This window comes from Anoplophora glabripennis, unplaced genomic scaffold, assembly GCF_000390285.2.
Source record: "Anoplophora glabripennis isolate ALB-LARVAE unplaced genomic scaffold, Agla_2.0 scaffold6118, whole genome shotgun sequence".
Taxonomy (NCBI): domain Eukaryota; kingdom Metazoa; phylum Arthropoda; class Insecta; order Coleoptera; family Cerambycidae; genus Anoplophora; species Anoplophora glabripennis.
Genome location: NW_019422194.1, coordinates 1 through 1,266, shown reverse-complemented (window position 1 = coordinate 1,266; position 1,266 = coordinate 1).

Genomic DNA, 1,266 nt, shown 5'->3' with positions numbered 1-1,266 from the left:
TTCTTGTAATTTAACTTATTATTACTAATTTTAATCCCATTATTTTCTATTTCACATTTAGCTATTGTCTGCAGTAGTAATTAGTTCTTTAATTAGTAAGTGTAACTCTAAATTTAAATAGTCTTAGTTTATGTCCTAAATTATTTATTAAATGATCGGATCCTTCATAACTGCAATTCAATAAAAAAAAAAACAGTTTTGTTTGAGCCCTTTTAAGGGCATATAACTTCCTAAGGGTGCGTTTTAGGGCACATGTTAATAGGAACTTTTTGGCTTATTTTAATGAGTTATAAACGCAGCAGAAGTTTGGAACCCTATTTTAGAAACACCCTGTATATGATGAAAGTGTGCTTTGTGTACACTTTTTTAAATGAAAATAATTAATTCAAAGTACTTATTTAATTATATTACAAACATAGATTATAATTCGCTAAATAAGCGTTATGTAACATTTTCTGTGTTTACTTGTATCTGTATTTCGGCTAAGCTATTTTATATGTAAAAATAACACACCTATAAATATTTATAATTATTAAGTGTAGTGTAAACCAACAAATGGAAGTAATATATTGTTATAGTTCCTTGAGATATAGAAATTTATCTTATCTTAATTTTCTTATTCTGCTTAAATTCTTCTTCTTTGTATTTTACTTCCTTCTTTCTTCACTGGGTGCCAGCTCACATGAGTATATAATCGTACTTTAATTCAAATGTTTGTTCACTATGTTTTGAAAAAAAAGTTCTGAGAAGATTAGTAAACTAATTTTAAAATATTACTCTGATTAATGAATTTAGATATTAAATTTTGAAGACAAAAAAAATGTATATTTAAATTTTACTTGACTAGTTATTCTATTTCTTGTAAAAAAAATTCTAATTAATTTAATGACTTGAATTCACTATATTTCCAATTAAATAAAATAATGTGACTGGCTAACAATTAATTTTAATATTTTATTTTCCCAATTTTATCCGATCTTCGATCAATAAAAAATGTTTTATATTAAGGTTGTATATCTTTCTATCACTGTCTAACACTCTTATTTCTTCTCTTGTTGGTCCTTTCACTCCTCTAATCCTGTTCTGAACCGTCGGCGCGTTCTCTGCTACAAAGTAGGGCGCCGAGTTAACGGGAGTTACGGGGTAATTTGCTTATTTTTTAAAAGGTCGAGTAGAATTTTTTTTCGATATTCTGTCTTTATTATGCCTTCGAATACGTGGTTAAAATTAATGACATTATGACTGAATCACCCTGTATATCTTGTA